This window comes from Macaca fascicularis, chromosome 2, assembly GCF_037993035.2.
Source record: "Macaca fascicularis isolate 582-1 chromosome 2, T2T-MFA8v1.1".
In the NCBI taxonomy this organism is placed as follows: domain Eukaryota; kingdom Metazoa; phylum Chordata; class Mammalia; order Primates; family Cercopithecidae; genus Macaca; species Macaca fascicularis.
The window spans coordinates 146,324,861-146,338,359 of NC_088376.1; positions in this window are offsets into that span (position 1 = coordinate 146,324,861).

Here is a 13,499-nt window from a genome sequence, read left to right on the forward strand (position 1 = left end):
GCCTATCTTAGCTTTCATTATGTCTTCCCTGCTAAGCTTGATCATGTCTAGCTTTTGTTTTAAAGTGAGAGATGCATTATTCTTTTCCTTTGAACACTTAGAAACCATTGTAACATTATTAACTGCTCTAATTTCAATATTGTTGTGAGAATAGGGAGGCCTGAAGAGAGAGAGAGAGAGAGAAAGATAGAAATGAGAAATGGCTGGTTGGTGGGGCAGTTAGAATACATGCAACATTTATTCATTAAATGTGCTGCTTTATATGGGCATGGTTTGTGGCACCTAAAACAATTATAATAGTAACATCAAAGATCACTGATCACAGATCACCATAATATATCTTTGATAATTTAAAAGTTTGAAATATTGTGAGAATTATCAAAATGTGACACAGGAACATGAAGTGAGCTCATGCTACTTGAAAAATGGTGCTGATAGAATTGCTTGATGCAGTGTTGCCAAAAACCTTCAATTCATAAAAAACAATGTCTGCAAAACACAATACAGTAAAGTGCAATAAAACAAGGTATACCTGTTACTGAAATATGCAAAGTTAGCCTATTTAATTTATTGCAAATTAGAAGCCTTAGAGGCCTGCGATTAAAAAAAAAAAAAAAAAAAAAAAAAAAAAGGACAAAATCTGGAAAAACAGAGCTCAGACTTTATAAAGGAAATCAAGAATATGGGTAGTCATATGGGTAGTCATTCAAACTCAGGAGACGACCATCAGCGGAGGTTTTGGGAGAACTGGAAGTACAGAGCAAACCTTTGTTCTTATTGTTTTTATTGTACTCATGTCACAATGCCTTCTGGAATTGGACCAAGACAGAGTTAATTTTGCCCCATACAAGGCTACACATTCTTGTCGATTCTTTCTCTTAAAAGTCTTGGGTTTGTTAGCAAAGTCTATTACTTCACATTGCATCAGTATTATGTGGGGCCCTTATTAGTATATGCTTTGCTCCTCTAGCCTGATGACCTACAGGGATACCCAGAGAACTTTTTGAGCCATTGAGGTAAAAACATAGCGAAATTATATCCTTGATAAGACATTTCAATATTGTAAAAATGGGGATTAGGTCTCTACCTCTTATATATGTGAAAAAATACAAAAGAAACTGTTAAAAGTAGCTCCTGGTCAGGCACAGTAGCTCATGCCTGTAATCTCAACACTTTGGGAGGCTGAGGCAGGAGGATTGCTTGAGGCTGGGGATTCAAGACCACCTGGACAACATAGCAAGAACCAGTGTCTACAAAAAATTAAAAATAAAAAATTAGCAAGGCATGGTGGTTTGTGCCTATATTCTCAGCTACTTGGGAGCCAGAGGTAGGAGGATCTTCTGAACCCAAGAATCTAAGGTTGCAGTGAGCCTTCATTGTGCCACTGCACTCAAGCCTGAGTGACAGAACAAGACCCTGTGTCTAAAAGAAAAAAAAAAAATGTAGTTTCTTCCAGGGAATAGTTTGAACCTGGGGAAAGTGTGTTGGAAAGAAACTTGTTTTTAAAATATTCTTCTGTATTATTTGAATGTTTCCCCATTGTTAAATATTATAGTTATAATTTTTTCAACTAGTTTAAAACATAAGTAAATACTAAAAGCCAAAAAGCTCTTAATTCAAAGATCTGCAGCTAGAGGATGCCATGATAAGCCCACCACAAGCTGCCCTTTGTGGGATGTTTAAAGATGAACTGTCCAGCAGTTGAGTGGCAGCAGAGTTGCTTTAGAGATGAAAGAAACTGAGAAGACGCAGCAAAACTTCTGTAAGATTCTAGGGTCTACAAGCTACTGAACATGAGAGTCAACACGGAAGAGTAACAGAGGAGACAATATGGATGAGAGAAGCTTCTGCTGAGAGCAATTGCTCAGCTGTGTGACTTCAATCACAGGAAATTCTCACTGAACTCCCATTAGCTGACATCTCCACTGATAGAGCAGATAGGGTGTGGGGCCCAGGAGACTTTTGTTCTTAAATGCAAGGATTTCACCTCTATCCCTTATTCTACCCTATTCTTTCAAAACAGCTATCATCATCTGACATTTTATTTATTGATTGATCATTTCTCTCCCCTGACATTATACAAATATAACCCTATGAGAGTAGAGATAGTGACTATTTTTTACTGCTTTAGTCTCAGAGTGTACAGCAACTTTTGGAACCTTAATAAACACTGGCTAAATAAATTAATTTAGTGAGAAATGAGGCACTACTTAACCAGCATCCCTATCCAACTATGAATCCAACTATGAATTTGTATAAATATAACTTAACAAACAGGTCTGGCTCAGTGCCCATAGGTCAACTATAAAACTAAGATGAGTGTTCTTTCTAGTTTTAACCCAAGCTTCATTACAATCTACAATGTAGGAATTATCTAAAAGTTTTCTATTATTAAAAAAACACCACCTTAATAAGTATGATAATGAGATTTTCATGTGAGAAGTGAATAAAGCTCTCAGATAATGATGATGTAAGCTTTTCTGTCTGAACCTTTCAACCAATTTCTGCTTTCTTCTGAAATAATTACTAGCCTCAATACAATTAGATTTCATTATTTTCCATTAGCATAAAGTAGATGTTCAATGAAAATTCAATAAAGGTTATAAACATAAGTTTGCAAAATCTAGTATCTAATAAAACATATTCATTACAAGAACCAACTTAGAGTCTTCCTTACTGGGGCTTTTGCTTTTGTAGTTGTGGAAGAAAATAATTTCCTTTGGGTTTCCCTCAGAATTGCCTTCTGACCTTTTGAACACTTCATCTAGTTTGTTTTACTGGCTTCTCCTCTGCTCATCCAAGTGGATGTGGACAGGCACCATGTTTATCCTTAGAACTTCTCTCACCTACCTGTGATTCCTCACACCCATAATTTTATCAACTATCAGGATACATATTACATAGTTATTCCAAACCCCAATCTTCCTCCCTGATATCTCTGCTCACCTGTAACCCTATACTTCCACTTCTTTCTTCCATCCTTGCTAGAAATTCCTATAGCACTCTCATAGTCAACATGTTCTTTTTCCAGACTCCTTACTCACCTTCTTACCCCATTCTTCCTCCATGTTCTCCATCTCAGTGAATAACGCTAACATTGGCCATGCCTCTCTAGCCTTCAACATCTCTAAGCTGACCTCTCACTAACATCCTAGCTCCAAAGACTGAAAGAGTCCTACCCTACCATCTATTCACCATAGACCTCCAGAGGGGGCTTCATATAAAACATGGCGATATATAGACCACTTCTTCCTTTCTTAAAATCCTATGAGGGCCGGGCCCAGTGGCTCATGCCTGTAATCCAGCCCTTTAGGAGGCTGAGGCAGGTGGATCACGAGGTCAGGAGATCAAGACCATCCTGGCTAACACAGTGAAACCCCGTCTCTACTAAAAATACAAAAAAATAGCTGGGCATGGTGGTGGGCGCCTGCAGTCCCAGCTACTCGGGAGGCTGAGGCAGGGGAATGGCGTGAACCCGGGAGGCAGAGCTTGCAGTGAGCCGAGATCAGGCCACTGCACTCCAGCCTGGGCAATAGAGCAAGACTCTGTCTCAAAAAAAAAAATAACCTGTAAGAACTATTGAGCACCAGAACAAAAAGGAACATTTCTCTTGCTTATCCCAATTTCAACTCCCACTGTATCAGCTCACAAGCCATGTTTCTTCAAGCAAATGAATCTACTTGCTCTTACCCAGACAGTTTTACACTTGCTGTTCTCTCTTCCTAGCACGTCCTGTCTACCTGCTCCACATGGTGAATGATGTAGGTTTCATTCTTAAGACCAATATGTAAAATCTCTTCATATATGACACTTTCTTCCGTCACCTTATCACTCACCTAACATACACTCAGATTCATGTTCTGATAATTCCAGGAACTTCTGTCACAGAACCGACCACAATATATTTTAATAACTATTGTGCTGATGTCCATTCTTCCCTTTCATAGACCATAGCCACTCAAAAGGCAAGGTCCATGCATTAGCTTTTTAAGTTTTTTACATTCCTATTGTAGCAAATGTATGTATAGGACCTCTGGGGATTGTTTTGGATGAACAAATAAATAAATAAACATTTAAAATGCATAAATGAAGCAAATAACTGTGGATCCTAAAGTAAATAGTAGTCACCACTTGGGAACTTGTCTGTAGTATGAATAGACACCATTCCTCAATCTAAAAATGCCGCTTTTCCTCTTTTCTTTCCTTCCAAACCGCATCCCATTCCTCTACCCTGGAATAGTAACCCTCCAGGCAAAAATTCTATCCAATGTCAATACTACAGGAGTCAGAGAGGATGACTGTAACTCCTAAGAAGGGGATTTTGCACATTAGTAGTTGTTTGCAGCACCTGCTCAAGAAATTTGAGCTTACTGAGTTTTTTCACCCCCTTACAAAGCTTGCCTGACAGTCAAGTTTCTGATACTTTTACAGCTCAAGTATTAATGTTTAACACTCCTCCCCTGGGCTAGGTAATGACTGCAGCATAGCAGTCTCTCTTTGTTACCTCTTGACATTCCTGAATTACCCAACAACAAATAACTGGCATCTCTTCTGTGGCTGACACTTGGATCTGTATTCTTTGTAATGAATATCATTTATCAATGATTAGCTATTGATTACTGCCATCTGGGTCCACAACGTGAATGAAGGTGAGGTAGATACATCTGCGATTCACCTAGACTTGGTGCACAGAAACCCAGCCAGAGCTGGGTAAATGAGGTGGCCAGAAACAAAATGAATAGCACCAATCCAAATTATATTAACTTTTAATGAGCCAAGATTAAAACAGCTCCAGGGACTCCGAGATCTTGAGAAGGAATAAAAATCCAGGTTGATGAAATACCACTTCAACTGGCTGTTGCAGAGGTTTGGATTCTGTATTCTCAGAATTCTGCACATTTCCCATGCAGCTGAAATACCTGTTAAAACACATATTTCACCATGATTTTTTGCCTCTCAGTACTTCTTTAATGGGAGGCACAGAGAGATGGGATTTGAATCAGAGGGGAAAAGATGCCTCAGGAAACTTCCTTAATAATTAAACTCAGTACTGAGACCAGCTCAGTGCCACCAAAATGAGGTGCAGATTTGGGGAAATTGGAGAACTAATTGTAGGATTTTAAAAACTTGGCAAATTATTGTGTTTGAATGGAATTCTGAGCCATTTTAATTTGGACCCCCCCACCACCCGGCCATCTGCTATTCCTAAAAATTGGCAATTTTGTTAGTTCATTTGCATTGCTATAAAGAAATACCTGAGGGTGGGTAATGTATAAAGAAAAGAGGTGTATTTGGCTGTACAAGCAGCATGGTACCAGCACCTGTCTCTGGTGAGGCCTCAGGAAGCTGATGCTCATGGCAGAAGGTGAAGGGGAGACGGTGTGTCACATGGAGAGAGTGAGCAAAAGAGAAAGGGAGGAGCCACCAGCCTCTTTTAAATAACCAGATCTCAGGTGAACTCATAGAGTAAGAACTCACACATTGCCACAAGCACAGCACCAAGCTGTTCATGAGAGATCTGCCTCCATGACCCAGACACCTCCCACTAGGCCCCCTCCAACATTGGTGGTCACATTTCAACATGAAATTCAGAGGGCACAAGACATCCAAACCATATCAGCAATAAATATAAAGCATCATAGCTGATAGCACAAATGTATAACAGAGCTCAAATTCAAGCTTAACAATTTAAAAAATCACTGGGCAAATTGCTTAACCTCCCTACAACTGTCTACTAATCTCAATAACAGGAATAATAATAATCTCCACTGAGAAACTGTTGGTAGAGTTGCTTGACATCAGTATATGGATTTTGCTTAACAAGTTGTCTGGCATCTGGAAACAGTGCAATAAAAACGGCATTGTTGTTATTGTTATTCTTTTTATTACTTCATTCATTCAACAAATATTTATTTAATGCTTACAATATGCTAAGCTCCATGTTGAGGTGCACAATGGGGAGGGGAAAAAATAAGCAAGGTTCCTACCATTATGTTAACAGACAAATAACTAAAGTAATTCCACTTTTAAGTAAGTGCTATGTAGATATTAAACAGGATTTTCAGTGAAATAAAAACAGGTGTACCTATTTTATGTAGGTGGTTCAGGGAAGGCATTTCTGAAGAGGTAGCTTCTGAGATAAAGAAGAGAGATAAAAACCATTACAGGAGTAGGAGAAAAAACAGTCTAAGAAGGAGGAAGAATATGTTCAAAGGTCCTGAGGTAGGAAAACATGCCGGTTACAGGAGGGATTGAAGAAGAATCACTATGGTTAGACTGCTTTGAGCAAGGGAGATTGCAGAGATATGAAGAGGCAACACTTTGCATATGCTTTTTGGCCATGGTAAGGAGTTTAGATTTTATACTAAGATTAATGGGAAGCCATTTATGCAATTTTCGGGCAGAAGAGTGTGTTCAAATATGTGTGATAATTCAATATTCTCCCCCTAAACCCTTGATTATCCTTAAAGGTCTAAGGCAGTACACAGAAAGAAGCGTGGACTCCTGTCTCAGTCTTCAACACAGACTCCCCAGTGGGAGTTCATTCACATTTCCTAGATGTTGCCACTTACAAGGCAAATGAGAAAGCCAAACTGCTACCTTAGAGCAAAACATAACCAGTATATATAGTAGCAGACCAATTAATAATTGTTGGGGGGAGGCAGGACTAGATTACAGCTCCAGACAGAGCAGCAAGCGGAGGCTTGCTTTGTGAATTTTATCTCCAGATTGACTGCAAAAGAACAAACCAGCAATCCCGAGAAGACCCAGAGACCATCTCAAGGAAGCGGACTGCTCCTGCAGGACCCAGCTGACCCCCTAAATAATGTGAGTGCCCTAAATGTGGAAGTGGGAAAGGGAGACCCTCCTCTCCCAAACACACACCCCTGCTGGAGAAGCTGAAGGTCTGTTTGAGGGAGAAGTTTCTGACTTTACCTGGAGCTGAGTCAATGTGGAGAGCTGAACGAAATACAGGAATAGAGGAAGCAGCAGAAAGGCCCTAGCAGCTTGCTGAGTCCCCTAGCAGCCCATTCCTGCCTGGCACCACAGGGATCCATTGGGAGGGTGGCCAGAGGAGCAGCAGGTAAACTCCACAAAGAGAAGGAAATCTCTAGCTGAACTTTCTAACAATTTGAATGGGGCGAGAAGCCTCCTGGCCTGAACTCAGGGGAGGGCCCAAATCTTGTGTGCAGACTCCACAGGCGGGGGAACACTCAAGCCCTTTTCTTTCACAGCTGAGAGGCAGGTAGCCTGGAGTAGGTTTTCAAGCCAGTCTTGCCTTCCACCTGGAAACAAACCCAGGGCTGTTGGTGAGGGGGCAAGGTGGAAGTGAGACCAGCCCTTCGGTTTGCATGGGAACTGGGTGAGGCCTGTGACTTCTGGCTTTCCCCCACTTCCCTGACAACCTGCATGACTCAGCAGAGGAAGCCATAACCCTCCTAGGTACAAAATTCTAGTGACCTGGCACTCTCACTCCCACAGCAGCCACAGTCAGACCTCCCCAAGGAGAGTCTAAGCTCAGACATGCCTAGCCCTGCCCCCCACCTGATGGTCCTTCTCTACTCACCCTGGTAGCCGAAGACAAGGGGCATACAATCTTGGGAGTTCTACAGACCCGCCGGCTGCCAGTCCCTCTCCATACTAACACAGCTGATGCTCTTTGGAAAGCACCACCTCCTGGCACGAGGCCAACCAGCACAAAAATAGATCATTAAACCACCAAAACTAAGAACCCTCATGCAGTCCATTGCAACCCCACTGCCACCTCCACCAGAACAGGCACTGGTATCCAAGGATGAGAGACCCATAGATGGTTCACTTCACAGGACTCTGTGCAGACAACCCCCAGTACCAGCCCAGAGGTGGGTAGACTCGCTGGGTGGCTAGACCCTGAAGAGAGACAACAATCACTGCAGTTCAGTTCATAGGAGGCCACATCCATGGGAAAAGGGGGAGACTACTACATCAAGGGAACACTCTGTGGGACAAAAGAATATGAACAACAGCCTTCAGCCCTAGACCTTCCCTCTGACAGAGCCTACCCAAATGAGAAGGAACCAGAAAACCAACCCTGGTAATATGATGAAACAAAGTTCTTCAACACCCCCCAAAAATCACACTAGTTCACCAGCAACGGATCTAAACCAAGAAGAAATCCCTGATTTACCTGAAAAAGAATTCAAGAGGTTAGTTATTAAGCTAATCAGGGAGAGACCAGAGAAAGGTGAAGCCCAATGCAAGGAAATCCAAAATGATACAAAAAGTGAAGGGAGAAATATTCAAGGAAATATATAGCTTAAAGGAAAAACAATAAAAAATTCAGAAAACTTTGGACACACTTTAGAAATGCAAAATGCTCTGGAAAGTCTCAGCAACAGAATTGAACAAGTAGAAGAAAGAATTTCAGAGTTTAAAGACAAGGTCTTCAAATTAACCCAATCCAATAAAGACAAAGACAAAAGAATGAGAAAATATGAACAAAGCTTCCAAGAAGTCTGGGATTATGTTCAACAACCAAACCTAAGAACAATTGGTATTGCCAAGGAAGAAGAGAAATCCAAAAGCTTGGAAAACATATTTGGGAGAATAATTGAGGAAAACTTCCCCTGCCTTGCTAGAGACCTAGACATCCAAATATAAGAAGCACAAACAACACCTGGGAAATTCATTGCAAAAAGAACCTAAGAATAATTGGTGTTGCCAAGGAAGAAGATAAATCTAAAAGCTTGGAAAACATATTTGGGAGAATAATCGAGGAAAACTTCCCCTGCCTTGCTAGAGACCTATACATTCCAAAGACAAGAAGCACAAACAACACCTGGGGAATTCATTGCAAAAAGATCTTTGCCTAGGCACACTGTCATCAGGTTATCCAAAGTTAAGATGAAGGAAAGAATCCTAAGAGCTATGAGACAGAAGCACCAGGTAACCTATAAAGGAAAACTTATCAGATTAACAACTGATTACTCAGAAGAAATCCTACAAGCTAGAAGGGATTGGGGACCTATCTTCAGCCTCCTCAAACAAAACAATTAACAGCCAAGAATTTTGTATGCAGTGAAACTAAGCATCATATATGAAGAAAATACAGAGTCTTTTTCAAATAAACAAATGCTAAGAGAATTCACTATTACCACCACCACTACAAGAACTGCTAAAAGGAGCTCTAAACCTTGAAACAAATCCTGGAAACACATCAAAACAGAACTTCTTTATAGTATAAATCACACAGGACCTATCAAACAAAAATACAAGTTAAAAAGCAAAAGTAAAAAACAAACAAAAAAAAGTACACCAGCAACAAAGAACATGACGAATGCAATGGTGCCTCACATTTCAATACTAACATTGAATGTAAATGGCTTAAGTGCTGCACTTAAAAGATACAGAACCACAGAATGGGTAAGAATTCACCAACAAACTATCTGCTGCCTTCAGGAGACTCACCTAATACATAAAGACTAACATAAAGTAAAGGGATGGAAAAAGTCATTTCAGACAAATGGACACCAAAAGCAGGCAAGGGTAGCTATTCTTATAACAGACAAAACGAACTTTAAAGCAACAGCAGTTAAAGAGACAAAAAGGGACATTGTGTAATGGTAAAAGACCTGTCCAACAGGAAAATGTCACAATTCTAAACACATATGCACCTAAAACTGGAGCTCCCAAATTTATAAAACAATTACTAATAGACATAAGAAATGAGATAGATAGCAACACAGTAATAGTGAGGGACTTCAATATTTCACTGATGACACTAGACAGGTCATGAAGACAGAAAGTCAACAAAGAAACAATGGATTTAAAGTATACCTTGGAACAAATGGACTTAACAGATATATATAGACTATTTCATCCAACAACTTCAGAATACACATTCTATTCAACAGCACATGGAACTTTCTCCAAGATAGATGATATGACAGGCCATAAAACAAGCCTCAATTCTTGGAAGTTTAAAAAACTGCTCCTGAATGAGCCTTGGGTCAAAAACAAAATCAAAATGGAAATTGAAAAATTCTTCGAACAACGTTAACAACATAACCTATCGAAACCTCTGTGATACAGCAAAGGCAGTGCTAAGAGGAAAGTTTGTAGCCCTAAATGCCTACATCAAAAAGACCGAAAGAGTACAAACTGACATTCTAAGGTCACACCTCAAGGAACTAGAGAAATAAGAACAAAGCAAACCCAAACCCAGCAGAAGAAAGGAAATAATCAAGATCAGAGCAGAACTAAACAAAATTGAAACAAAAATATACAAAAGATAAATGAAACAAAAATTAGCTCTTTGAGAAGATAAATAAAATTGATAGACCATTATCAAGATTAACCAAGAAAAGAAGAGAGAAAATCCAAATAACTTCACTAAGAAATGAAACAGGAGATGTTACAACTGACACCACTGAAATACAAAAGATTATTCAAGGCTACTATGAACACATTTACGCACATAGACTAGAAACCCTAGAAAAGACGGATAAACTCCTGGAAAAATACAAACCTCCTAGCTTAAATCAGAAAGAATTAGATACCCTGAACAGACCAATAACAAGCAGCGAGATTGAAATGGTAATTTAAAAATTACCAACCAAAAAAGTCCAGGACCAGATGGATTAACAGCAGAATTCTACCAGATATTCAAGGAAGAATTGATACCAATCCTTTTGGCATTATTCTGCAAGATAGAGAAAGGGGGGAAAAAGGCTCTAGTCATTCCTATGCTCACTATAGACACTATCCAGTGAATAAATCCTGTCACCTCCACTGGTCCAGAATGCTCTGCGGTGTTACTTTTCAGCACTGGTTGTTTTTGATCACCTTCTCGTGTTCACTGCCAATTTCCTATTGCCCTGGTATGTAATCCCCTCTACATGTCCTAGCTCTTCTTTTTCCCCTGCCAGTCTGGTCCCCACTAATAGCCATTTCAATGATAATATTTTGGAGATCCCCCATTCCTTTATCCTATGGCCCTTTTGTCATATGCTTCCTGCCAACCTGAAATTAGCAACCCTGAATCCATCCTACCTATACATTTTCTCAACTACTGCTCCCAGGCTTCCCACAAAGGCTGGAGAGAAAGTCATTATTGTGCCCTCTTTGCTACATTATGTTTTTTGCTCTGAGTAGAGCTCTTACTGATGCTTTCAGGTCTCCTCCTCAACGTTTTTTTCACCTTCTTCCTCATTGTCCATGGGTGCTGCTGAAATTTACTAATGTATAAATGCTCCATCTCCACCTCCTTACACTGAAAAGACAACTTTACCTGTTCTACAGAGAAAACACGGGCCAGTATGCCACCCCACACACCCCCTCCAATTTTAGCTATTTCTCTATGCTTTTTTTTTTTTTTGAGACGGAGTTGTCCAGGCTGGAGTGAAGGGGCGCCATTTCAGTTCACTGCAACCTTCGACTCCCAGGTTCAAGCGATTCTTCCGCCTCAGCCTTCCGAGTAGCTGGGATTACAGGCGCCCATCACCATGGTCCAGGCTACTTTTTTTGTATTTTTAGTAGAGGCAGGGTGTTGGCCAGGGTGGTCTCCAACTCCTGACCTCAGATGATCCGCCCACTTCGGCCTCCCAAAGTGCAGGGGTTACAGGTGTGAGCCGCTGCGCCTGGCCTATGCAACCTTATTTTATTCCCTCTTGACACAGGGGAAGAGACTCCCCACTCCCACTGGAGACAAATTGCTCCAGTTGCAGTTTTTTATCTTCTCTTCTTTGGGCTCTGCAGTCATCTCTTCTCTCTGTTTTTAAAATTTTCTGTTTCTTAACCAAACCTACCACTTTAAAAATGTTCGAGTATTCCAATTTTTTGCTTTATGTTATTTAACTTCCAATTTCTTCCCCCCCAGCCTTCGGTTACTAACTTTTTCTCTTTGTTTGTTGCCTTCCAATTCCTTGGAGGGTTGGTTACACTCACTGCTTTCATTTCCTTACCCTCTCTTTTTCAGCTGCAACCAAAAACTCCACTCAAACTGATCTAATTAGACCATCAATGAACCACTAATTGCTTCAACTCTTGGCTTTTTTTCAAGTCTCAGCCTTCTTGGCATCTCAGGGGTATTAGACGTTGCTAGCCCACTCCATCCTCCCAGAGCCATCATTTTCCTTGACTTTATAAAGCCAGCCTATTTCTCTCTCCCTAGTCTCTTCTTTGACTGCTCCCCAGCTGTCTCCTGCATTAGCATCAGCACTTATTTCTCTGTTCATCCCTGAGACGTAGGATTCCCTTAGCCTCTTCTTTTGACTCTCTTCCTCCTACATTTGTTGTGGTGATCTTTCTCCATTCACATGGTGTCAACTACTGCTGAGCACCAATGGTTTCCTAATATATGTCACTGCACAAAAGTCCTCTAACAGGTCTCTCTGCCTCAAAACTCTTCCCCCATTCAATTCATTGTGCCACTTTGAACAAACTCTCTAATACACAATTCTGTGCTTTGCCTTAAAAATGCCTGTGGATGTCCTTTGCCTTCAGGTTGAGGTCATTCTCTTTACCAGGTCTCTCAGTCCTTTCCAAGCTTGCTTCAGTCGTCTTTTTCTCACTCATTCCATACAAATTAGATCAGTTTTGTCTATTAAATGTTACCCAAGCATCCCTGCTCTTTCATACCTTCATGTCTCTGTCACTCTGTCCCCAATGCCTTTCTTATCCCCGCTTCTACCCATAACACCCCCATTTATCTTACTCCAAATGCTACTGCAAGGAAAATAACCAATAAGAGCTGATATTATTGAGTGCTTACTATATGTCAGGACTGTATTGAATGCTTTCCATGCATTAGCTGCATTAGCTCATTAATCATCAAAACAACCTGATAGTTAGGCATGAGAGTTATGATCCCATTTTACATATAGGAACACTGAAGCTCAAAGGAATTAAGTAACTTATTTAAGGTTATATGGCTAGCAAATAAACTTAATCTAACTCCAGAGCCTACTTTTCTAACCACATGTCCAAAAGCCCTGTGTTTCTCCTACATACTTCTGTTTTCATTCTTATTATATTTTCTCCTTGGTTATTCATTTATACCTGTCTTTTGGTGCCATACTGAGAGCTCATGGAGAAAAGGAAATAGGTTTCCTTTACCCATTTCCCCTCCCTCATCTATCAACATGCCTGGCAGATACTGATGGTTCAACAAATGCTTTCTGCATCTAAATTTGAACTGAATGCATTATGCATATTGACTAAGGGTGGAGAGAAACTTCAAGGCAAAAGATCTAATTAGTCTGACTATGTGGGTGACTGCCAGCACTCTAAAATAATCCATTTTCCATTGAGTCCCATAAGAGGGCAAACATTTGTGCTTCATTCGGTCTGTAAATCTCTAAATCTCTTGAAATAGGCTTTCTATGCAGAACTATCCAAATTGTAGTGACTACTTGAAAGAACTTTATGTTTGTAGAAACCTATGTTTTTCAATTTTCTATTGGACAAATACTCGGACTAGTGACTTAGCAGTCCTGTTGGGTCCCTTGAAAATATTGCAA